Source organism: Pieris brassicae, chromosome 9 (assembly GCF_905147105.1).
Source record: "Pieris brassicae chromosome 9, ilPieBrab1.1, whole genome shotgun sequence".
Lineage (NCBI taxonomy): Eukaryota > Metazoa > Arthropoda > Insecta > Lepidoptera > Pieridae > Pieris > Pieris brassicae.
In genome coordinates this window covers 481,163-508,835 of record NC_059673.1, presented here as the reverse complement: position 1 = coordinate 508,835, position 27,673 = coordinate 481,163, and the positions used below count along the sequence as shown (strand labels likewise).

Genomic DNA, 27,673 nt, shown 5'->3' with positions numbered 1-27,673 from the left:
GGTTAAAAGGGATTTTGTCTTTTTCCAAATTTATTGTTTGTTTTATTCTTACTAGGCACTGAGGTAAGTAAGTCATTAAATAAGTTGCATATTTCATGAGGTGATTCAAATGTCTTATTATCGATATTAATTGCTTTTATTTCTGAATAAAATGTCATTTCACGTGTATTTGTTTTAATTACTTCCCAGGCCGCTCTAGTTTTGTTTTTTGCGCAATTTATTTATTCCGCATTAGTAAGCTGTTGGGTTGGTTGGGAATTTTCTATTAAATAGATGAGTATTTATTATATGCTTTGGTAAATAATGTATTTTTGATAGGTTTAAATGTTATTTTACTTTTTTAGGATCGGATAATATAAATTGTTCCATAATGTTATAGTGTCATGGAAGTTGTCGAATGCTTCATTTGTTGTGGGAGCTGTAAATGTCCGAGAAGGTGAGGTTGATAGTCATCGAATACATTTATTAGTGTTTTCCCTGTTAAGTTCTTCTCTGTATATAACTACTTATATTTTCTTAAAAGTAAGATTAATTAAGACTAAGAGAAAATTAGTTTCTAACAATATGTAGGTACAATTTTTTTTATAAAAGTGCAGGTAGGTCGCATTGATATTACAACAGGCATTATGTCACTAATGCATAGTAATAATTTCTTAGACGGGCATAAATAAATGCTAGAAGTGACGATTTTTATGTTTTAATCTTTAAAATAATAATAAATTATATCTCTAAAATATTGCTTTTTTTAGTATAAAAGACAGCGCCTGTGCGGTCTCATGGAGATTTGATTATGTATCATTTAAGTTACTTTATAATAAGTCTAAGCGGGTATTTTTATGTGTTGGGTGTTTTATATGATTTTGTAAATTATTATTTTGAAGAATACGGGGAACTTTCATTATGTTCTAAAATGTCTATGTTCCAGTCTCCAAATAATATTGAATTTTTGTTGCGTTTCTTGCATAGTTTACTTTGAAGTAGTTCTTGCAAAGTACGAGTCCGGTAAATTGATATTATTATTACTTGTTTTACTTGTTTCAACGCCATAATATTTTAAATGGAGAGGTATTGGTCTAGGTACTTTAAATTGTTTTACATAACTCACGCACCCCTTCGGCATTGTTAAAGCCGAGAATATGAAGACACTGAGCGTTTTTCTAGGCAGTTTTTGCCGCGCACCATGTGGAACCAGCTGCCCACTGAAATATTTCCGAACCAATTCGACTTAGGGTCCTTCAAGAAAAGAGCGTACTAATTCTTAAAAATCCGGCAAAGCATTCGCGAGCCCTCTGGCATTGAGATTGTCCATGGGCGGCGCTATCACTTAACATCAGGGGAGAGTGTCCTGCCCGTAAATAGTTATACTAACATATAACTATTTTTCTTAACGTTGGATACACTTCTTTGTTTAATAAAAGTTTCTGTGAAACATTTGATGTCTACGAATGCAGCAGTATTGTTTATGCAAACATATTTTGATGGACGAGTCAAAATTTATTTTGCTTATTAGTTGCTACGAAAACAAAAATTTTATGTTTAACATTGGTATCAGAAAGATTTTCTGTTAGTATGTTGCACGCTAATTTAACTGGTGAGTATTGTGATGTGTATAATAGCGGACTCAATATGTTTATTTTATCACAATTTGCATAGGTGTTTTGTATGAGAATAGGGTGTGTTTCTGTCGTACTTCAAATGGCGTATTTTTATAGTTAGATATTATAGATGAAAGTTAATTAATTTTGCAGTTAAATGATTAGTATATTCTTTTACACATTACACAATTTTGAGATGTTGTGAAGGACCTTTATCGATTAGGTACAACATTAAAATACTGTCTTTGGGTTTAATAATAGACTTTAGAATTATTTGATTCTATAGATGTTAACGATTGATTTACGAAATCTGTTGTTGAACTGTTATGAAGTCGTTTCTTGCGCGCATGGAACCCCCACTAGAAAGGAGCCATTGATTGGGCTGGTGGAATCACCTGTGTCACGAGTTATTTCACCAGTGGTTGTCACGTTCCGACGCCGAAACTTCCGTTAATTCTAATATTGTTTCATTTACCAACATTGGTTTATGGTAGGTAAGTTTTTGATACACATCTGCACAGGGGCTTACAAAAGTTTTTGTCTTGTTTTTTGCAGTACTATTTAAAATAATTAACTCACTGTAGACTTTAATTTTGTGATAATAGTTTGAAGGATAATGTAGACGTATAAATACAGGTTTCAGCACTATTATAACTCCAAATCAGCTATAACTATTTCAAAATGAAGATGTCATTTGGTAAGTATAACTATCATATATCATACAACGATTGCCAAATACGTTGATATACTAATAATATTTTCTATAGTAATGGTGAATTTATGTTGCAGTATTTTGCATTGTGATGCTCTTGGTGTGGCCGACAGTGACGAGTGGATCATGTAGGAGTTTCTGTATGCAGTTTGACAAGGAGCTGTTATGTGGTAAAAACAGAAATACCTATTACAATTATTGCGAGTAAGTGTTCAAACGCCAGTAAGTACTTTTCGGTCACTTTAGTTCATCAAAGCCTTCTTGCTACTTATATTAGTTTGTACGTTTATAAGAAGACGAGAGAACTGAAAATTAACTTTGAGAGTCAATAATATAGCAATGCCATTGTATGCGATTACATTAAAAAAAATAATGGCGCTACAACCTTTTTAGGTCTGGGCCTCAGATTTCTGTATCTGTTTCATGATCATTTGTTAATCGAATAGGCAAGTAGGTGATCAACCTTCTGTGCCTAACGCACGCCGTCGAATTTTTGGGTCTAAGGCAAGCCGGTTTCCTTACGATGTTTTCCTTCACCGTTCGAGCTAATGTTTAATGCGCACATAGAAAGAAAGTTCATTGGTGCATAGCCGGGGATCGAATCTACGACCTCAGGGATGAGAGTCGCACGCTGAAGCCACTAGGCCAACACAGCTCTTGCGATTGCATTTAGCTGTCGATATTTGAGTCCATATTTTAACACGGTAAACATTTAACGGTCAACAGCATTTTTTTAAATATAGCTTTAACAGCCCACAACTCTATTACAATAGTCCAAAAACACAGTCATTTTATAGTATTACATTATTCATTTCAGAATGAAAGAATGCTACAATGGTGAGTTTGGATATAAAGGACAATGTTAAATTATTGCGATTTTGAGGGCAGAGAGAAATGGTTTATCTCATTGGCACAGTAAAATGTAAAAAATAACATGTGTTTTATTTAATTTAAAAAATAAAATTCCTTTATCTGAAGTTAAAGCCTTTAAGATGACGTTCATTGCAATAATGCACTTTAAGGCGTATACATGAATGCAGGTGTGGAAATTATAAGCCAAGAGACCATCACATTTTTACAAGTGGTACGAAAAATACAAATCAACGACACATAATAGGATGGGGAAAAAGTTTTTTCCCATTTTTTAAGTAAATTCACAACATTTTTTAATATAGTTACATTTAACTAAAGTATGGAGGTACCATTTTGTTCGGTAACTTTTTGCCATCTTGTAGGTGAGGACATGATTCCTTTGCTAAAGAACCTTCGTGGCTTCTGATCTACCGCGACACTTGGTTTTGGCAGTCCATTCGTGATATAACCCTGACAATGCCCAAATAATTCCGATTTCTGAATTCATAATGAATAATGCCATTCCAACCCCGCCACACAAACAGCATCGACCTTTGCAGACGTTGTTGTCGTACCTGATCCACTTTTCATCACCAGTTATCAGCTTCTTCAAAAATGGTTCGGTTTCATTACGTCGTAATAAAGAATCACAAATACACGTAGACATAGAATACACGGTTCATCAGGTTTCTTTCAGTGAGCTCGTGAAGTATCCAAATCGAGCTTTTTTGTGTACCCAGTTAGTTTCAAATCAGCTACGTCGTAACCACTGCACTAGGTCCATAAACATCATAAATTATTTTCACGGTTTGCGTTGCATTTTTACATTTTTAAGTGTAAGTAAGTAAAATTTTAAATTGTATCGAATTTCTTCATTAGATTCACTCATCTCGACAATACGAAAAATAAATAAAAATCACACATTTTCAACTTAAATGATACAAAAACGAGCCAATACAAATAGTATAGCCAAAGAAATTTTAATACGTTTTACTCGGTTCAAACATACAATAATACGAAAAGTTTTTCCCCAACCAAATATGACCCGTTGTATTAATTTATTTAACGAATGACATAGGTTAAGGTACCTTTTTCATTGTCCGTTGACTGAACTGACAAAAGGTCTTGTTTGCCTTTAGTTGTTGTGAATTTTTTGTATCGTTTCTTATGTTGTTTTCCTAATTATTTTCTTGTTTCGTATACATATTATTCACTTGCTGTGAACTCTTGTCGATTTAGGGTCAACTGGTAAGACAGGAATGTTTTAATAAATACATACAAAAAATAATATGCACAACGTAATAGTCCCTAAAGTTTTTATTACCAACGACCGCTCAAATTTTTACGACGCGAAAAAAACAATTACCTACATAACACAAGCCGTAAACAACTTGCTTTCATTTCTTTCTCTTTGAGTCTTCGTCGGTCAAGAGTCGATAAATACTTATCCTTTAATAAAACATTTACAACGATTCTTCAATCGAATTCAAAGATTCCTACTTGGATTCGTTTCAGCTAGAAATGAAAATCAATCATTTGTGAATCTTGAAACGTATCAGTGTTTAACCTTACTTTGGGATTAAAAGTATCTTATTTACTAAACTGAGTTTTATAATTGGTAACTTTAACTGAAAATATCATGAGTACGCTTAAGTCAAACTAACAGTAGTAAAAATGAACTGGCATTGATAAATCTCTTCATGGGTAAACCATCCAGTCTTATATCCTATAACTCTTAGATGGGGCAGAGGCCGATCACAATGAGTCTCCATCGCGTTGGTTCTTAAGCTTCGTACTTCACCTCCCTCTAAGTAATTCCGACTTTCATTGCCTCATCTGCAACTGTACGACACTACATTTGCTTGGCACAGCCACGCTTCCACTTTCCTTGGTTCCAATCGAGCGCCTGCTTAATATTATTCGAAGATCTTTTTGAGTGTATGGCCTGTCCATTTCCACTTGCACCGCGTGAGCAGCTGGCTGAAAATCTATCTTATATTCGCCATATCCCCAATAATCCCCTATACAAACCGCATTTCCCTCTTTTACACTCTAACCTGGAATTCATTTATTATTCAACATGTCATGATAAATATGGCCTTCATTATTCTGGGATTGCAGAATTCCTTAAGTGAAAATATAGATTATACTATAAAAAATCGCAGACTTAACCAATAAGTAAGTACGTTTCTAATCCTAAAGGTTTAGGGTCTACGTGAAGCGATTGTTAAAACACTAATGGATATATAACTTGAATTTTTTCATAAGAATCGGTCACATCAGAACGAACATTCTGACATGAGAATTTCATATATTAGATTTATGCCTCTTATTGGAGATTATATAATCCAGGTCCATATGTATGTTGCACGCGTGATCGGGTAGGCTTTAGAAAAACATAGTTAGCCGTAATGACAAGAAAGGCTATGAGACTTATGAGTTCTTAATGTATAAAAAAAATTATGAGTCATAAAAACAATTATTTTCCAATGTACGAAGACGAGTCGTATGAACATCTTCAGAAAGCTGAAATGTGATTTATGATAGATTCTAGAGGCTCTATCACATACCATATAATTGGAATTTACATTAAGATACCCTTGTTAAGGAAGGTGAAAGATTTGTGCGCGCAGATCAGAACAGCACACAGTTTTTAGAAAACTCTTTTTCAGGCGTTTTTAGATCTAGTTCTACCCTGTTGATCCTTTATCAACACTCTAGGAGTGCCACAAGGACAAAATTAAAGGCTAAATGGGGCGAAAATCGCTCGAAGCAGTATTATTAGTGACAGAATTTTGGGCATTTATTTGTATATGTTTAGTCATAGTTGATTATTTAAAAAGAAACCCTTGAAGGAATTCACGGCCTTTAAATTTAGCACGAAACAGTGTTAAGGGTTTTTATCATCTTTAGTGGGGTAGTACAACCTTGCAGGCACAATTTTTTTCACCGCCTTTTTATAACGACTTAGGAATTAAGCAAATCTTTATCCGGCGTAAATAGCTTTTCTTTATTACATTTAAAGATTCTTTATATCGATATGTACTTGGAGTGCTTTAAACAATAGAGTATTTTATTTTTTTACTGTATATTAACCACTCGCGTACAGAAGATAAACGATATAATGAAATGTTAATTGCTATGTAACGAATGAATGCAATGTAACCGTTGAAGAGAATTCCTACGGCTGTCTATACTATCGGGGCGTAACTCCGACGATTTAGAAAATCGTCACGCTTATAAAACTAAGTATGTCTGAGTGAGCAAAATGACTAGCCTATTACACGATACTTTTAGTTTAAAACGTGTTTTGACACTATTAAAACTACGTTGTGTTAAAAATAAGATACAGGACAGAAAAACGATTCATTGTTGTTGACACAACTACAGGTACCCGTATATATATATAATATACGAATAAATTCTTTGTAAAATTAAAACAATAGTTTTACTTTTATATTACACACTCCACCTCGGCAGCTATGAATACAAATGCAGAAAGTAATCTTTTGCTTATATTTAATATTCGTACGTGTTCCTGTATTATGCAATTGTGAGGTAACGATTAATTTTTTGCGTTCTTTTAAATATTTAATTAAATTTAAAGAGCAGTGTTGGTCTGGTGACTTCAGCGTGCGACTTCATCCCTGATATCGTAGGTTCGGTCCCCGGCTGTGCGTCAATGGGCTTTCATTCTATGTGCGTATTTAACCCAAAAAGTCGACGACGTGCGTCAGGCACAGAAAGCTGATCACCTACTTGCCTATTCGATTAACAGATGATCAGACCCAAAAAGGTTGTAGCACCATTGATTTAGATTTTTGAATATTTAACAAAAAAAAAACCAGTTAATAATCTATAACTATGCGAAGAAACCATAAACTCGTATGCAAACCTGGTTGAATAGGCTCATTTCAACAAATTACCTACAACGAATAGCACACATGTTCCCATTTGTGGTTTGAATCGTTTTATATGAAATGTTTTACGTGTTTAAAATATCGATTCGCTCACTAGAAGACCTCCATTTTAAAATCCTGTAAACTTAATATAGACAATGTGAACGTAATAACATAATTTATAATCTATTAACTTGACTAAATATGAATGTACACCATGACAGATACGTTGCATCGAGAAGGTAAAAGATTAAATGAGAAGGTGATATACAAAGAAAAACGTTATATTACTCTCGTATTATCACTTCGGAAGTGATGTCTGACGAGCGTGATGTATGACCATTCATCAATCTTGGCTATTGATTAATTCCCTTTAGTTGTGCTAAGCGGTTTACTAGTTGAATATGATTGTTTGATTGTTGGAGAATAGCATGATAACAATACAGAAAATAATAATTATACTTATTAACTACGTTTAGTTCACTAGAAGTTTGATTGCTTAATGGTATTTTATAATAATATCCCAATATAATATTGGTAATGATAACCTGCCTCAAAATGTTCATTTAGTCTAATTGTTATTTTGTCATTGAAAATACTTATTAAATCAATTGAAATTGCGTATAAAATATAAGTACGCATTTTTTTAATTATTCTTCTACGCGGCGTATCATATCTGGACGGCGTATATATAGTGCTAATATAACCTGAATATCATGTCTAAACGAATTGATTAAACTCAAAAAGATAAAACAACTTTTATAAAGCATACTCAAGTTAAATTCGTATGTCTGTGCCGCATGAGACTTTGTGTTTCATGTTGGATCGTATTCGGAATAAATTTACACCGACGGCTTTGGTGGGTACCATGTCATATGATATACATTTTCCTGTCTATCCTTTAATGAACCCAACGGTGTTTGTGTTAGGAATTGTTGAATAACAAGCTCGAATCCCGACGGGAGTAACAGTTTGCTTGCTAGCTGCTGTCAGCTTGCGTTGTGTATCGGCGAATCGTTAGTAATTCTAGTGTTCTTCACGAACTAACTTTATTATATTAATATCAAACAGCAGGAAGGGGCAGAAGGCATTTGTTGAACAAGTCCCCCTTAACAAACGCGTTGCCAGTGCTAAATACTGTCTCCGAAGCTATCGATATTTTTATGTTCTCAACATGAATTCCCAATAACGACGCTAATAATAACCAAATGTATAATAAAAAACAAAGATTATATGATGACAGTGATTATATTTTGTTTATAAATTAAGTATGAAATGACAATCTGAAATTTAACTGTTCTTTGTGGAAACGCATTAAATAAATTCCAGCATACTTGTTTCGGGTGTAAAAACATTTTTGTGCAGTTGAATATTGTTCTACAAAATCTGGCTACAATATGGCATCATAAATTACACTGCACGTTTTATGTGATGTTCAAAATTTTGCTGCACAAAGTCTAAAGCTGATTTTGCCTTATTTGACATAATCTTGTTTCACGAATTCTTGTAAACGTGTTTACACAACAACTTCTAAGTTTATTTTTAGTAACAATATCCCATACACTGTATGGTTACGTCCGTCATAAATAACATGATTATATATAGGATAAACTGGATTATATATAGGGTTTATTTTATTTTGTTATTATTTATTACTTTCATAGATTTCATGTGGAATATGGTGTAATGGTTTCAGTTGGATATATAAACGTTGTGTAAAACAATCAAAGTTGGCGATTAAAAAGAGTGGCGGAAAGTTAATTGCCAGTTCTTCTCTTCCGTACTGGACTGGCAGTAAATGTTGAATTAGAAGCATTTCATATATATTTATTTTTTGACGGCCATAAGTGTACATTGAGTTATACCTTTATGAATAAATGATTTTTGACTTTGACTTTATTGGCAATTATTCCCGTAATTCAAAGTATCCCCGTTGGGAGGTGATAGGGGTGACTATTTCCGATAATTTAACCCCCATGCATTATGCAATAGTGTACAAGTTTTATATTATTATAATAACTAATACAATAGAAAACCTATTAATATAAAAATTAAACTAAGGACATATTAATAATAAGTAAAATAAAACATAAACCTTTTTAAAATAAATAATGCAATTCTTGTTAATTCAGCCAGTTTGCTACTAGATATAGCCGTCTCACGTGCCCTATATCTATAACTTTAAAATATTTAACTATAACCTTAAAATATAATGTGATAGGTACCTCCTTACCTCTAACTGTTGTATACTACCATACCCAAGACAAACAAAGTTGGATACATAACTGGATAAATGGGTATACTCCACACAACCTCATGTAATGTATCTCGTAAATTTATTCTGAAGTCGCTCCACCATTAAAGAGTATTTGTTTTCTTCTGGGCACATGTAATCGAGTTTTATTTCAAGGGACTTCTAACATGTGCGTTATACAATGCAACTATCGATTTTAGATTTGAGAATCCCTTAGCCATACGCAAAATAACCCTATAATTCCTATAAGCTTTTTTACAAATTCTTTTTACTTTATCCGAAAATTTAATTTTACATTTAAATTAATCCCTAGGTTTTGACTCGACTGTTCCCTTATGTAAAATTTATAGATCCACGATCAATATATTTCTGTAATCGTAGACAACCTCAACAGTGATAAGATCGTCCAATAGCAATCATTTTGCATCTTCTACTTACTACTCATGGTAGATCATTTACCATTAACAAAAACTCTAAATGTCCTCAATTGCTCCCCTGTGTCACACCAGACCAAGTATAATATTTTTTAGATTTAATGCAAGAATTGCCCCAAAAATATACCGAGATATATCATAAGGCCCAGTGGACTTTCTTGGTTTTAAGCGTTGTAAGGCACTCTGTACCCCCTTTAATCGCAAGGGCCACGAGAACATATTTTGTGCCCTACGAGGAGTCCTGACTAAACCCTATTTGATTTCTATGTCTAGTTTCATATTAAATCTTTAGTTCATCTCAGCTCTCGCCTGTGACATCCGTTGAAGAACTCAAAACAAGAATGATAAGGGCAGCAAATGCTGAACAATTCGACTACTTGGGTAGTTTACTCACAACTGTGAAATAGAATGCGACTTTGCGTATGCATGGGGAGGTTATTTCAAGCAAGAACTTTAGTTCAGCTAAATTACAAAAAGTCTTAATTAAGCTGGTTCTAAATTTTAGTTTAAATTTAAGTTTTTTGGGTTATTAACAGATGTTTTTTTATGGAGTCTTTAAAGTTAAGTTTAGTTCGAATACGAATTTCCGCCTTCCTTTGTGATCAAACTACCCAAGCTGTGCGATCTCTCAAAGCCCTTCAGACCAACAGAGATAAACAAAAATCAAAATACGATTCCCAGTTTGATTGAGTTGTCGAACCTAGCAGAAGCTTTTATGGCCATATATTATTCATATAAATTGGTGTCAATTATTGTCTTTGACCTTCTGCTTTTTCCACTTGTAATGCTTGATCATGCTGCGCCACATATACACAATAAGGTAAGGGGACACAATAGGGTAATTCATTTTTCTTTCCCTTTATGAAAATTACATAATAACATTGGCCATGAAAATATGCCATGTTTCAGAGTCAGCATTAAACCCATATTTGGTGTAACGAATGGGGCAACACATGCTACTAACTTTTGGGAATGCAATTTACTGTTTTACCCGCTTAATCGTTTAACGCCGCTTGTAAATGTTACTTGTGGTATAACTCAACGCAAGCTACAATTTATGGTTTCTATACTCGTATACCCAATTTAAGTAATTTTATTTATATGTGTGGTTGTTGTTCATTTGGCTTTTAATATTAATCTAAATTTTATAAAAAATCATAATCAATGGCGCTACAACCTTTTTAGGTCTAGGCCTCAGATTTATGTATCTGTTTCATGATCATTTGTTAATCGAACCTTTTTTTGCCTGACGCATGCCGTCGACTTTTTGGGTCTAAGAGAAGCCAGTTTTCTCACGATGTTTTCCTTCACCCTTCGAGCTAATGTTAAATGCGCCCATAGAAAAAAAATCCATTGGTGCACAGCCGGGGATCGAACGTACAACCTCAGGGATGAGAGTCGCACGCTGTAGCCACTAGGCCAACACTGCTTTTGTTGTTTGTTTTGTCACTGTTCAATTTTATATAATCTAACTAATCCAAATGAACAGTAGTAAACACTAGATCTCTCAGCAATTTTTGAATACCATTGCTGAACTAATATTTTAGTATTAAACAGTAGCATCCAATATAAAACATTGCTCCATGCCGAGTCTAAGCACATTTGATTCGGTTCATGATACCCTGGAGAGCTTTCACGAAAATGTTATGAGATAAATGTAAATTGTTTTACTCTTACATTATTATTATAATGATAATTTTATACAATTTTATGTCGAATTCTCAATTTTTGTATATGTCACATATACTGACGTAATGAAAATTATTTTACCATCCCAAATGCCTTTTTGAAGTGTATCGGCGTTGGAAAAAAAATACCGTCACAATATTCGGTTATGCGCCATCTTTTCTTGTCAATATCACCGTTGATTCGAAGCCATTAATAACAAGAATAATAACGATAACGACAAAAAATCTATTACAATTTATGAAATTCTGTAATAATCTTAGTAGTAATAAGGTAAAATGAAATAATTGTATTATTTGTATTCATGTCTATGATAATAAAAGCCTTTTGTTAAATTTTATCTAATTTAGGTTTATTTAACCAATTTCTGTAAAGTTGCAAATAGTAGATAATTTTTCGAAAAAATAAGGTCATAAAAAAGTTTCACTTCTTACGTGTGTACACTAGTACACGCACACATTTTTTTTGACTTAAGGCCCTATAAGCCCTAGATCAGGATAAGCCCTAGGGCAGAGGGCGTCCACAGTGAGTCTCCATCGCGTTCGGTCTTGAGCCAAGTTTTCGCCAGGTTTACCTGGGACGGCCACGTTTCCGCTTTCCTCGCGGGTTCCAATCAAGTGCCTGCTTGCGATTATGATTGTGATCCTTTCGGCGTGTATCCATCACGATTCGCGTCGCTTGACTTAATGGCTAATGGGAGTTACTGGCGCTTCCAAAGTTGCTCATTAGAGATCTTCTCGCACCAGTAGATACCCAGAATACGTCAACCGCTTCGCCGAATCCGAATCCCAAACATTAAATGAAAAATACCGTAAGGTGTGTGTGATTAAACATAGTTAAAGTCGTAATGTAGCTTGTTACTCGCCAGCCTGATGTGCATTCGTACCATAGCTAAGATAAATTATTTATAAAATTACAATAACATTATGAAATGCTCTCGACATTTTTGGGATTTGAACGATGAAGTAACAAAAGTGTACGAATAAAAAAAATATTATTTGTGGAAAAAGTGTCACTTATGAAGAGAACGTGCCAGAGTGGCGACACATGAATGGAAAAATGTAAATGATGACCTCAGCCTCACATACAGCTCGATACAACAAACCGCGAGACATAACAAATGATATAGGGGAGGGCTATTTTTGTAGTTTTCTTTCTATATAATTTTAGCTAGCTGATAATTCCTTTTAAAAAATTCGTCGTACGTAATGACGTCATAAGAAAACATTGATAAAAATTTGCATACTTTTATACCTAATACATCAAAAGAAGAAAGTTTATCTTTTTTATAAATTTCTATAATTATTTTTTATATCGCCTCTATTTGTATCCTGAAATCTACCAGTCTGATTACAAACCATACACACACACGATATCTTATAGCCTGTGTCTATTTGTTGCAAATAATATACGTAAAAAATACATATATAATTGATAACCTTCGGATTTTTTATCGTTTTATAATATAACTGTTGATTCATAATAATTAATACAAATTATTAAAATGTTTTGATATTTGGGAGAACCGGAAAATTAAATTATCTTGATGAATCTTAATTAGAAAATGATCATATTACGGATAATGACACCAAAAAATTACAATTGGGTAATTGTTAAACTCGAGAGATCCGCAAATTTTATTTTATGAAACATTTATCCAAAAAAAATATGCTTGAAGACAGTTGCGTACACACATAAAGCGCACTATGCTTTGGCACATCGCCATGTAGTCAAACAAGCAAGTAGCCAACTAACCAAACATCTAGCAACTGCGTAACTGTCTGTCTTCTTTAAACAAAGCATTAGCTTAATAAGCTGATTGAGTATGTATTAAGCGTTGGGAATAATTCTTCATTTTGTACCACGAAGTAAGTGAAACCTCGGAGTAATTATTGTATAATTCACGGAGCTCTCTTGTTAGAGAATTATTGTCCGTTCATTACAGATTAGGATCCACCAATGTCTAACGTTCTATTCCTAGTGAAGGTATAATGTGAACCTAATCTTATGAATGTATAAAAAAATAGGACTATGTTTTAAAACCTAAACATAACAATCAGTATTTACAATTTTCTTAACCTTCATAGTAATAATAAAGATAATTTAAAAGAAAACCAAAACAAATTTAAAAAGTTTGGTCCCTGAGGCAAAATTTCGTCGCTGTATTGTGATACTTATTCGTTGAGCAATGAAAGCACCAGCTCTGGGGTCATCGATACTATCTGCGAGTCGTCAATTTAAATCTTTTATTAGTGCACTAGAATCCCTAAAAGTTACAAAATCAAAGTCTTATTTTTGAGCAGTTTATAATATTCCTATAACTGCTACTTTCAATGGTCCTATGAATAGGCAATCTCGCTCTTACAACTTAATTACAAACATTGATGAAAATATTGATGTGTTTTACAACAGTACTACCTACTACTAACTTACCGTAACTTTGTTTTGCAGGCTCTTAATGTGGTTTAAGTTTTCATTTTGTTTGTTTGTTTATTACTGTTATTGTTATTTTTTATCTCTTAGTTTTCGTTTATTATTAATTTTTATTATTATTTTAATTTTGTGGGCGTTTGTTTAATTTTCTTTTTTCCTTTGATATATTGCTTATGTTCTTAATATATTTGATGTGTATGTGTATGTGTGTTAAATTGGAGAAGTCATATTTTCTTGTATTTTTTAGGCATGCACATAGTAGAATGTATATATAAATAAATAAATTCCAATTGCTCTGCGGCCGCTCCAGCTTTTTTGTTTGTCTGAGGGAAGAATAATGTATAAAAAAATAAGTAGGATTGTTAGTGTTTGTAAACAATGCACGTAATAAAGAATTAATCAGAATAATATGATTTTTTGAATCTCATTATATTTTAGAAAATTTACATCCGACGTTGTCGTATTAAACAGTTCTAGTCGTAATAAATTAACTAGATTTGCGGGTGATTAAAAATGATAAATTCGTAGGAACGCTTCATTTTTATATTGATAATGGAACAAAGAAACTTTGAAGTGCACAAAGTATACTCGGAAAGCAATGCATTTAATAAAGAGGTAGGTTCATAGCTCGATAGCTCTGCAAAGCAAAATATCGAGAAATATTAAACATTTCTGAACGCACATATAAGCCTTCACTCATCGTTAGGGTTGCCGGCTATAAGCAATACTTTTATCACTTTTATATCCATTTGTATATAAATAATGAAAGTTCTTCTATATTGTAGGTCTTTAAGTGACATTTTTAATGTAATAAAAGGCAAACGGGCAGGAGGCTCACCTGATGTTAAGTGATACTACCGCTTATAGACACTCACATAGCCAGAGTTGCTTTTAAGAATTATTGGTACGCTTTTTTTAAGGACTCTAAGTGTCTGTTATTGAATATAAATAATTGATTAATATTAAGTAGACTAAGTGTTAACAAGAATAATCAAAACAAGAGCTTTATACACCCGTGTTCGGTACAATCCTTTAGGGGCTAACTAGAATTAATGATTGTCATTATTTAAGCTACAACTTTAAGCAGCAAGAACTCAACCTCAATAAAACACATTGACAGAAGTTTCATTGACTTTAAGATTTAAAAAAAAACCTTTAACATTAGGTAATTTTTTTCCTGACAGTGGTTGCCTGGAAGAGATCGCTCGATAGCGATAAGGCCGCCAGTTGCCCTCCTTTCATTTAATTATGTTCAATTTTATATTGTAATGCTACGAAGTGGTAATAAATAAATATAAATAAAGTACACTGTAACATTTAGGAACCTTCATATGCTTGTCAGGTGTTGGTTTATCCACGGCTGGACATCGGTTTTCTCCATCCTTTACCACTCGTGTCTGTCACGGGCCAGGCGCAAGTGACCCCGACGACGGCGGTGATGTCATCCGTTCTACCGTGGGTAGAAATGCAGCACTCTATCGCTCCATCGATTGTCGCACTTTCTTACAGTGTGCGTTGCTTGCTGTACATTGATCCTGTTTTTCAGATTCAAACCTAACATTCTCCTTTCGGCTAATCGTTGAAATGATTGTATTTTCTTTATTTTTCAGCTGATAGTAAAAAAGTCAAATAACCAACAAACTAAGTAATTTATCAAATATACTTTAACTAACGTGATTTAAAATAAATTATATATAATAAGCAGCGATGATTAATAACATCATAACTTGTTATTATAGGCCTATTGAAATTAAGTATTGTTCGAAATACTATGAAATAAGTTTAAAAGCTTACCTTAGCTTACTTATACTGTAATTGTATCGGCCCTATAGTGTTTTGTTAGGGTGTGAAGCTTTTGCTTCTCAAAATGACACAAAACGAGATTCCGTTAAAACACCTAGATGCAGTCTCTTTTGACAACCCTACCTAGTACAAGTGGCGGAAAACTCGCATTTTTAGAGTAAAAGGTCGGTTGCCTTTTGGGATCTGGAATGGCGGTTCGTTTAATGGCTGTGCTTTTAAGTTCAACTCTAAACCATGCAAGTGAAACGAGTACAATTTGTGGGCAGATTTCATTTAGTCTTTTAAAAAAATCTAGTTTTTGAATGCGCTTAATTGCTTTTAGTTTGTTATGAGGGTAGTTTAAAAAACATATAGTGTTGAGTTGTTGTGTTGTATTAGATATCTGACTGATATATTTATAAAAATAATAATTTTATTTTAATTTGTTTGTACTTTTGAATGCTACATATATATCTTCTTTAAGAATAACGTATAGATGTCGAGTTTGAAGCTACATTTTGTTCCCATTTCCCCATTCTCAAAGTAATTAATCCAACAACAGCAACTTACAGGAACTTGTAATTATTTTAATATTAATTAAATCTGTTTCTCAAAATATAATATTTAAAGCTCGGTTTTGACCAAGGTTACGAGATGTAATGTAACATTCGCATCGAGCATGTTACGTTGAGGTTGAAAAACTGCGTAACATGCTCGTTTGAATTTCATATTCACCAACTACTCACCGGCAAAATGTCCAACAGCGAGGTTGTGTTAGGATCTTTGATTCTACTAAATTCTTGTTTAAACGAATTTAAGAAGAGAAAACAACATAGATTATTTTTTTCTATAAAATACAGAGCTTTTTCTCACTCCTCATATCGATTTTTACAGCGTACTGACTGAGCGGCTCGTTGCTCGCTGTGTAACATGTTACATTACACCTCATAACGTTGGTCAGTACCCAGCTTTAGGATTAATATACTCACTCGATTTCCGGCCGTTCACAAATCGTCGCTTCCGGCCTTCTCCGCAACACACTTCCGCCCACTTCACTTACCAAACTACCTTTAAAAGGCTTTTCATAGTGCTAGTAATAAATTATATGCCTTGAGCAGCCTTTTTATATGACACTGTTTTTCTACATAAAACAATGTCTGGATTATATCTATTTACAAAGCTCGACTGGAATATACGTAGTCAGGGAGAAACTGTCACTTTAAGTTATATAGATAGATGGCTATAACATTTAATATTATGATTTCAGCATCATATTTGCATAAAACCTTTTGTGTCCCTTTATTTCAGAATTGGTCTAATCTGTGACTTTAATTTATTTATGGTACGACGTGTTCCCAAGTCAGTGTTTCATTCTTCAAAATTAAAAGTAAAAAAAGTCAAATCATTCATTTCAATTAGGCACTTTGGAAAGGCCAAATTACAAGTATAAAAATATTACTAGATCCATAGGCAGGAGAATGGGCTTGAAACTCTTTCAAAATAGGTTTTACAATATATTGTATACATTGATTAGATGTCATATTTGAAGTCCATATACTTAGAACGAAACTAATATGTATTATACTAAAATAAAAAACCCCATGGTGTTATAAAAAACTATATTACTATGTAGATACATGGTGCTCACATATTTACATTATTCTTTATTAAAAAAAAATTAACAAACAGACAAACAGTGTGGGCTACGTCAAAGTTGATGTTTAAAAAAAAAGAAAATATAAACCTGTTTTTCTAGATTAGTAACCAGATGATTTTGTCTAGTTTGTTGATTTTGTCCTATGGATCCGGCCCAGCATGCAAGCCTTTGTATCTTGAATATAATCCTCTAATTTGAAAGATGCTTGTCGACAAAGAGCGTTTTTAATAAAAGTTTTAAATTTTCTTTCGTTTAGTTTTAATATTACAGGGTATTTTTTTGTAACATTTAACACAGTACCTCATAAAAGATTGACTGTAATTGTTGAACTTTGACTTATTTGAAAGACGTTTGAGCAATTTTATCATTATTTGTAGTATTATGTCTAACACTTATTTTACTAAAAAGGAGTGGATTCTTTCTAACGTGCAATATGTTTTTAGATTTAAATATAATAATTTAGATTACTATTAGGATATTAAACCAAAAAAGGCATACATTGGTTATAAACGATGGTGTGATGATGCACGTTTGCTTCATATATTTAGTTGCCTAATGTATATGTAATATTGTATTAATGGTGTTTGTATAAAGAAACAACATAAAAGCATTAAAGTGAATCATATTCGCCAAGGACTTTAGAAGTTCACGTTTGCAGAACAGTTATATGTAAAAAAATATTTCAAACTTTCTTGTTATTTTATTAAAGGCAAACACCAAAGCGACTATGGCTGTGCTACGAGTGTTATAAAGATGAAAGAGTGATAGTTTTTTTTGTAGAAAATAATATTATGCACTATTTAAACCCCATTCACTATTCAGATCAGCAACCCATTAAAAACACCACAGCCCTCGTCGCGCCCTGAAGATTGCTCCTCGGATTTCACCAAGGCATACTTTATCCCTGAGGGTATATTTATGTCCAAAATGTTTAAAATATGAATGTTAAGTTATGCAAAGACGTAACAAAACGGTAGTAAATTATAAAAAGTAATTATTGATTGACAGAGAGAATCATCTCAGTCTCTGGTGATCAATAGTCGCCAAATCAGAACTCTGATTCTTTTGTGTTTATTACTGTATTTCCAGTTTGTTTTCTGGTTTCTCCTGTTATCAACGTTTTTTTATAAACGTTGATAAAAAAACGTTTTATTCTCATCAATAAAATCCTATCTTAACTCTGCCTTATTTTAAAACGTAATTTATACGTACGTACGACGTATTCTTTCTGGTTTCTGCTGTTAATTTTTTATGAATATTACGAGTCTCGACGTGTTTGTTAAATTTTTCGGGTATTTTACAGTACCCAGCTCGAAGAAGTATTTTTACCATTTACAACTTGTAAGTAAAGTAGGTAAGTAGTAAGTGAAAGTTTATTGACGTATTTAATGACTACGATTATTACACGAATCCTTTTGATGGCAAAAGTCATAGAGGACTACACCGACCGACACGCAAGACCCATATACAATAAGTAAACATACTTTTAAAATAGACTGCTGGTTTTACCAGGACGTTATAAAACTATTATTCTAAAGTTCATTTAATCAGATTTGTATCAAATAAAGAAGTGATACCGACATAACAATAACTGTAATAATATGTCAAAGTTTAATCCGTATTACAATAATTACCAAAAAACAAAGCCAGATTACTGAGAGCAAACCTGGGCATTGTTCATTCTTATAATTGATACAATATGCTCAAAGTTTATTCCAATGCTGGCGACGCTTCCAACAAATAATTCCTTTATCCTTCTACAAGACATCCGTGTGTTGTGTGTGCTGGGAATACTAAGTAGCTACTTATCTTCTATCCGATTAGGAAAAATAGCGGCGAGCTTCCGAATCTTATAGGTTACTTACTATATATTAAAATGTTTTTAACTGAAGGTGGTTTTCAAAGGAAGTGAATTCTTTCTTCTACGAGCTGAGAAATTAAGTTTTAGTACAATAAGTTAAAGTGCTAACAAAGTTTGGCGTGAAGTAAATGAAAGCTCATTTTAACTTGTATGATTTCACCGTGTTGTAGTCGCCAACTCTCAACTGCAGTTGTAGTATATTTTGATTGTAACAGACATTTAAAATTTAAATAGCAACCATTAATATTAATTTATATATAACTTTGGTAAAATTAAGATTTCTACGCCACTATATTCATAAAAGTATTTGTAATAACATTATCAAAAACGTGTTATTTTTTAGAAGAAAATCAATCTGTTTAGTTACTTACGTCGATTAGTAATTGAATCATTAACTCCACACTTTAGTTTAAAGGTTTACGATCGTGTTTGTAAATGAGATAGGCAAAATAATCATTTTTGTCTGTATACTCTATATATTTCGGTATAACGTATATGACATACTGAACAGGCATGACCCTAATCTACAAAGTTACAATAATTTATTACGTAAATATAGGGATTGACTCGAGAGGCACAAAACTCTACCCTTATATGAATTCTTCTTATCCGGTACATTCTTCACAAAGCGATAGTGATAGCTATGTAGTAGTAGTTTTAGAAGGGCCAGTTGTGGTGCGCTTTACGATGTTTCGCCATCCTTACCTATTACAGGTCATCCTGCAACACTCATTAAGTGAACCTATTACGGCAGACTTGATCTGGTCAGTCCATCGCGTAGGTGACCAGAAGGTCACTATTGTATAAATTTGGAAGACATGGCTGTATTTCTTGATCTTGTCAAACTTGCGCACCTTCTAAAAGATAGAAAGAAGGCAAGTCTGATGTATACGGCTATTATTTTGGGTTTTGTTTGTAGGAAAACTTGTACAATGCTTAAACAACGCAGAGGCCTAGTTTAACGCGTGTGTGAGACAAAAATGGCGTCATTTAGTCTGACTTCGGGTTTGACAGCTTTTTAACAGTTCAATTCAAAGAAAGGCAAAGGTAGTAGGTAGGTAGGTTGTGTTTGTTTAAAATGAATTTGCCTGCAACAATCCGTGAACATGACGTATCTGCAGGGATCCATAAGTGGATTAGGCACGCGGTATAATGCCTTCCACCGTCCCGATGATAAGGCGTTCTATGGACTGATCACCGCTGAGATACGTATCCTAAGAATGTAGAGATGCTAGATTGTACTGTTGAAAACAGACGCTGCTTAATACAAAGTTCTTGAAGTATCGAGACTTTTGTACGAATCTCGGTCTACGAAACCCCAAGCAATCTCCTCCAGCACCACATTTCCAGAGCGTCTATTTTCTGCCAGTCCACATCTCGCAAGGTCCACGTTTCAGCCGCGTATAGAAATGTGGGGAATATAAGCGTCTTCACGACCTGGTCTTTGTGGCTTGTTATATTCCTGTTTCTCCATATTTTCCGCAATATAAATACAAGTCTTCAAAGTTATTTATTAAATTTTATAAAAATCATTTCTGAAGAGACTTTAAAAATGTAATGTTCGTCAGTACGAGAACTTTATTAAACCGCTTGAGGCTAAATTCATCACCGGTTTAGACAGACCCCGACATGTTCTCGTATTAACGAGGAAAAGTATTGCCATTAAAGTGCGCATTTTATTAACTTTTTTTATTTATCGTAAATTCGTTTCGTTGTAATGATAAATATTTTAGGAAACATAAACTTTGTATTTCTTGGTAATTTAAAAAGAGTTCTAGTAAATACTATAATGGAGTATACTGGTTTGACACAAAATCTTCACAAGCGTTGTTAAAAATTTAAAAACCAAAGCTACTTGCGAGTGTAGTGATTAAGCATAACTTAAACGAACCATTTCTCACTTGCTAATACAAATAAAGCGAAAACATGTAGTTAGACTTCATAAGTATTGTATTTTAACTACGTCGATTACATCGTAGTATTTATATGAAGTTGCGTTCGTTCGTTTTATATCGAATCCTGTCGGGAGTGGTACCCGCAATGCGGACATAACATTAAACATACTTTTGTTTGTCTCTTGAGAAAGGATATCTTAAGATAAAACTTTACGGAGATTTTAACATCTCTCAGATAAATATTTTAACCGCCATTTTGAGTGCCTGCAGCATGGGATGGATTCCATATATATTTTGTTATTATTGCGAAAACTTTAAACATTCTAATTAAAATAATAGGTGCATTAGATGAACAATGATACTATAACAGGTCCTTGTTAGACACAGAACGAACATTTTTATTCTTATATGTATGGAGACATGTACTGTGCACTTCGGACAGAGACCGTTGGAATCAGATACTCCGCTCCAGATGCTTCCTTGCAGACCACGATGCTCAGACATGAGCTGCCGATTAAAGAGAGACACGGAGACTAAAATGTTTGTATTTGTTATTTTATAATGTAAATGTTCTGGAAAACAAAGAAAACACAACAATAACAATTACCATTGAAAGAAAACATTTACCATGTTCAATAAATACTCCCCAATCCGCCTGGTTCCCGAGGAAAAACGACCACTACCCTCCATTACTTAATAACGAAGAACAGGATAATAATGAAAATAAAAAGGCGCTCCATGTTACAACAATTAAATCCTTTCATCCAAAACAAGACACTTAGATCTAAACAATGCATTGAGAAACTTCACAGAAAACAAAAGATAAATGGAAAAACATGGAGGAGGCTTTTACCCTAAAAATACATATGGGACATACCATACTAGACCACTAAAAACACTTAATTTTTTACAACTTGAATTAATTCATATAATTCTTGTTATAAAATTCCCTATTCATATCACAAAAACACTTTTGTTGCAGAGTTGCAGACCACGCCCATATAAAGATCAGACGTGTGAAATATATAAGAAATAAAGGTAGCAACTACACTTAAAAATAAACCAGGTTCATTCCTATCGATAACAAAATAAAATATTTATAAAATACAAGAACGTCCTCCTAATGAATGAAAATATTATTCGTGTTATATTTTTATTAAACTTTGAATGAATTGGCCGAATTACCGACATTGTCCGTGCTCATAATGGCCGATGCGTGGGCTATAAAATATACGCAACACTCAGTTTAAAATTCTTGCCAGTACACGATTTTTCCATTAATATTAATTATTATATTTCATATTAATTGAAAGTAATTAATATATGTAATTATATAATATGTGTATTATATATATATACCCTGTTTGACGTATTCACCTGATGATAGGCATCTTTAGTTGTGATGACTATACAAGATCTTGTGATGATAATATCATCACTACGTCTTCAATATGTATAACAGAAACAGGCTTGATTAGCAGAATAGAGTTATCTATGAAACTGAATGAATTAAAAATAAGTATACGTAACAAAATTGAGCGATTTAATTCAAAATAAAATATAAAATGATGATAATGTACTAAAATTTTAAAAATAAATCGTTAGATTAGTCCAGGTACCAGACATCACACGACTCTCCTCGTCAATCTACGGAATTGAACCATTTTGACTTATAACATAGACTTCAAGAAAAGAGCGTATCAATTCTCAAAAGGCCGGCAAGGCACTAGCGGCCTTCTAGCATTGTGAGTGTTCATGGACGGCGGGGGCAGTATCACATGACATCAGGTGAGCCTCATGCCCGTTTGCTTCTATTCCACAAAAAATAAAATAACAATTGTTATCCAGAGAGTGCCATTTAATAAAGTAGCCTATTTCCTTTGGGAAATCGTTGACTCGTTTCCTAAAACTAGGTAGAAAACTGCGAATTGTATTTACATTAACAAAGTTGAAATGATGTTGATAGAACATTATTTAACTTTTTCTATTAAGTGTAGTCACCCTTTAGACGGTACATTAGACGGTTGGAAACTAAGTTAATGGTTGTGATACAATAAAATATATTAATATATATAGATAAATAAATTTATATGTTTATGGACAAAATAGTTTCTTTTTTACCGAGCATTTTATTTTATTTTATTTAACTCTAATTTGTCTATTGATGTTAAAATGTAACATATATATATTCTACCTATTTATATAAATTTTCGATAAAGTCTACGGTGTTAGTCAGCACTTCTACAGTTGTGAGAAATGCGGTTATTGATAAGCGTAATAAACACCAATTCAGATTTTATTTGTGAAATTTAATCTCAGTACTTGTCTGACAAAGTTTTAATTAATCTCCCTCAACTCTACTAATACTCCATCAAAGGATTCTCGTTAATTTATTAGCAGCCGAGTTGAAAATTATTATACTTGACTCACATAATTATATTTAAATTATGAAAAACCTGCCCCCGCGAACTTCGTTTCTCCTTAATGTGATTTTACTTAGTAGTCTAATCTAAGTAGTCCTTTTTATTACATACCAACGTGGAACATTTTGCTATGCTACCCCAGAGACTGCTCCGTTATTCTTGGATTTTTTCTTTATATAAAAAATTTGGCTTTAATCGTAGAGAGGCAAATAGAAATTAATAAAATTTAGGGGGATGAAAAATAAATGTTGGCCAATTCGCAGACCTAACCGATACGCACACAAAACTTTACGAATCCCGTCGAGCCAATTCGGAGGAGCTTAACAAACACCGTGACACGAGAATATGTTTTATGTATTTTTCAGCGCCATCTGTCATCTCAATGCGGTAACTTAATCTATACGTTTCACAGCGACATCTATAATACTGGATTACACTTACCAACCGCTCTTTTATGGTTCAGTCTCATGTGTTAGATATATGACAATAGAGGGCGCACTGCTCAGAAAATTTATTTGATAGCTTTAAGTAAAATGACAAGAGATAGCGTAATACATCATTTTAATTCAAATAGTATTTTAGGTCCGTAGTCTATGTTGTATTTTAAGCGTTGATTGTAAATTGAATACGCGATCGAACGATCACCTAACTCTGCCTTATTCCAAAACATCATTTAAGTTGAGAACTACGTTCAAGAACAGATTGTCGATCAGAGGATTCTCGTGAATAGTTCGCTTGACAGGAGATTCTTGTGTATATATTATTGTTTTTTGGTTTCTGCTGTTAAGTATATTTAAATCTTGCTTATTTTTGTTGAGTTTCGGTGTGTTAGTTAATTTTTCGGGTATTCTAAATATAACCTTACCCCAACGGGGCAACGTTGAAACAGACGTTCTCAAACTTTTGCCTTCTCAGTTTTAAGCCATCCACAAATCCCACACAAAATTTCCTTTAAATAAAAATAGGGGGATATAATTTTTGTTGGAATTGTACTAACGAGTTTCTAAGATTATTTCTTTGAGATTGGATTTCAAAGAAAGTCCATGTCGTTTACAGAATTAAGTGAACCAATCTGGTCCTGGAACACCGTCTTTAAAACGGCGTAACATAGCGTTCCACAAGAAAATTTTAGCCCAAATCCCCATTTTTCATTTCAAAATCTTTAAGGAAAATGTCCTTCGATGCCAATCTTATTTCGATTTCATAAGCAAACACAGTAGGGCGAATGTAATACTTTTAACACCGATTTTTTTGTTCAAACGGTTGTAAAGCGTAGCAATGGGTATTTTATAAGTTTAAGCTTTTAAGCTTCAAATGTCTAAAACTTTCTTTTTACTTTTTCTAAGGCTTCGGCAACATCGTCTTGAGTATAGGATGTTGCACGTACCAATTTTCGGACGTAGTTACGAGGCATGATGACTGAATAAAACAAACAAAATCAAAATTAACATTTTAGATTTATTCATATAGGTTGTATATGTACACTTATGAATATCAACAAATAAATATATATGAAATGCTTCTAATTTAACATTTACTGCCAGCTCACAAATCAGGGGCGTAGAAGGGAAGAGAAGAACTGGCAATAAACTCTCCGCCACTCTTTTTAATCGCCAAGTTTTTTGTTTTACGCAATGTATATAAGAAGCTGCAACCATTACACCATGTTCCACATGACATCTTACGTAATAATAATAAAATAAATTAAAAACAAAGATTTGTATTTAAGTATTATTACTCTATATACGTTCAACAATAATTAATAAAACGTTACATAGATATTAATAGTGCCAAAACTAAAAAAATTAAACAAAAGTTTAGATAGATAAAATAGTTAAAATCGAAATTTCATTTATCCACTTATCATAGTATGTTCGATAATGTTAAATTATCCCGTGGAAATATTAATAAGGTACGTTGCCAATTTATTTCCTATGTTACCAGTTAAAGTTTGAGAATAGAATTCGGCCTTTTCTCTCAGCCTACACCCTCTGGCTTCTTTGCCGTTGAGTAGGGATGTTTGCGTTACAAATTTAATGACGTGGAATAAGCGATACATGTATCTTATATTCATAATAAACATATTTTTTTTAAATAACTGAATTTTTGTATGACTCTTGGGAACGGAGTCAGATCGAAACTTTTGTATATATATTTCCCCGTAAATTGATTTGGGTAAAGACGGAAAGTTGAGATTTTTCCTAAATGACTATAAATATCCGTATTTTGATGTCATTATGTAACTAAAAAACTATTATTATATATTCCTAAGAAACAGTCGCAACTATCTTGTAATTAAAGTTACAGTACATAGGGTAAGATTAAATCACTTGAAGATTTTGCGAAGATTTTCACAATCTGGCGGTTGCCACCTTGCCATGCAACTTCGAATACGGTTAGAGTAAAGTGTTTGACTGGTCGCTAGGTCGCAGCCAACTAGCTTAATTAGCCGTTCAATCAACAGCCTCTCAACTAAACAGCGCCGTTTAACTAGCGGCCTAAAAATAACCACCCAGTTGATCAGACAGCTAGGCTGACTTGGACCGATGACGTTTCATTACTTGCCTAGCTTGTTGACTGTTAATTTAAATTTATTTTCTCTATCTGCCACTCTCAAACTCGAAACGAAACTCTTCCAACTACAATATTGCGTCGGCAAGCCACAAATTTGATGGTGTTTCCGAAAGTTTAATGAAAAACAACTAGTACAAAGGAGTCTAATGACAATTCATTTTTAATTTCAGCAATTTCATTTTTAAAGAATTATTTTTTATGTCAGATGTTTCATTGTTTTTATTTCTAACGCATGGTCACTCTATCGTACGCATGGCCAATAATCAATAGCCATCCAGTTTATTAAATGTTGTTACAAACGCTTCGGCTATCTTTCAGTTTGCCTTCATAAATCGTTATTGTAATAATGTCATTATATTTTGGTTAAAGTGACCAAATCAGTAACACGACTTAGTTCTTAGTTTATCATTAGTCCCTTTAACTGTCAAACCTTCTTTAACTTGAGGGTTGCAGTAATTAAAACTCGTTAGTTAGGTTTAAAGAGGTTTAATTATTTATTAAAGAGTTATTAAAAACATACATAAGAAAAAATTATATAAAAAACATCAACATTAGAGTCCATCTACCAAATAACTTCGGAGGCGTATTTGGTACGGACGACGTCGACTGCCACTATTTCCCGTACCTCAGGAGCCTGCATGGTCATTGCTATCAGATATATTTTCAATGTTATCTATCAGATGTTATATATCGTATGTGATACGATGTATATGATGTATACGATGCTATAGTATATGATGTATACGATGCTATATTTTTGTAGATATCTTAAGACCAATATTGTCAAATTGTGTTGTTGTAGTTACTTTGGACGTCAAGGTCATCAAATAGAGCATGTCCTACGTTACGTGCGAATGAGTTCGTAATACAAGACACGTGACACACGAGGTGACGTGTGCATGGCTTCAGATTACGTGATTACTAACAATATGATCTTTTGCCATGTGTTGTGTTTTCATATTTATAAAAATAACGACTTGTTTGAAACCTAAATATATAAGTTAGGTTGTATTTTGAAGTTTAAACTTTAGGAAACATCTGAAGATCAACATTAGCCTTTACTGTTCGCAGTTAAGCTTCAAGTTTGCTCTAAAGCCTCTTAGCGAAACCTCAGATTATCGATTGTATAGAACCTTTATTGTACCCGGTATATAAGATTTGTTAATGTTAATAAAGTAATAAGTCCAACTAAATCCTTGAAAGTAAAATAAGGGTGGCATGGAATTTTATGTAAGTTTTTATTTGTTCCCAACAGGATCCTGTTTGGTATAAAAATAATGAATAAGTTTTTGTTAAAACTAAAATAAGAAACGGTATAAAAAGTTAAAATTATACTTAAAATAGAGGTAAAGTTATCTGCCGGGGTGAATCAATGTCCCAATAAGGAGGAAAAAGGCTTCGCAGAGGGCGTCCACAATGAGTCTACATCGCGATCGGTCTTAAGCTTAAGATTATAGTGTGATATTGAATGAATTATGCAAGTAAGCATAAGTATGTCTAATGAAAAAAAACTCGACAGGGAATCTTGTCTTGGACAACAAGGCAAAGCATGTGTATAGATTAATGGTGTATATCTTTTTTCTGTAGTTTTTTTTATTATGTCTAAAGATTTCACT

The 27,673-nt window shown here is 33.2% G+C and overlaps 1 protein-coding gene and 1 long non-coding RNA gene across 4 annotated transcripts in view; both read left to right on the top strand.

The window, feature by feature from the left end:
- The window catches only part of LOC123714522 (inactive dipeptidyl peptidase 10), a 188,595-nt gene that overhangs the window by 82,848 nt on the left and 78,074 nt on the right, over positions 1-27,673 (top strand). The gene's annotated exons all lie outside the window — the stretch shown is intronic.
- On the top strand, positions 2,233-3,234 carry LOC123714527. Its single transcript, XR_006754324.1, has 3 exons — positions 2,233-2,292; positions 2,385-2,511; positions 3,125-3,234. It is a non-coding gene; the product is annotated as an uncharacterized LOC123714527 (long non-coding RNA).